The following is a 292-nucleotide window of genomic DNA, read 5'->3' as shown; positions in this document are numbered from 1 at the left end:
CTGACTTCAGAAGTGGGGGACTCCCATCAAGGCTCATGACACTTATGACACTTCTGCTACACATTACTATCTGACTTATTGTGATTAAACCCTCAATGCAAAGATTTCTCAACACAACTTTCACTTATCTTAATCCTATGGATTTTTATCCACCTAACACACCCACCAAGGTCTTCTATGCCTAAAGAATAAAATAACTGCCCTGTGTTGTGTCAATTCAGAGTTAAATCAGAATGAATTTGGAGGATGACAAATGTTTAAGTTCCTTTAAATCCATCAGAAGCTAGCTTTC

The sequence above is a fragment of the Mastomys coucha genome, unplaced genomic scaffold, assembly GCF_008632895.1.
Source record: "Mastomys coucha isolate ucsf_1 unplaced genomic scaffold, UCSF_Mcou_1 pScaffold15, whole genome shotgun sequence".
NCBI lineage: Eukaryota > Metazoa > Chordata > Mammalia > Rodentia > Muridae > Mastomys > Mastomys coucha.
The sequence above is the reverse complement of the archived record's forward strand: the minus strand, read 5'-3'. Positions refer to the sequence as shown.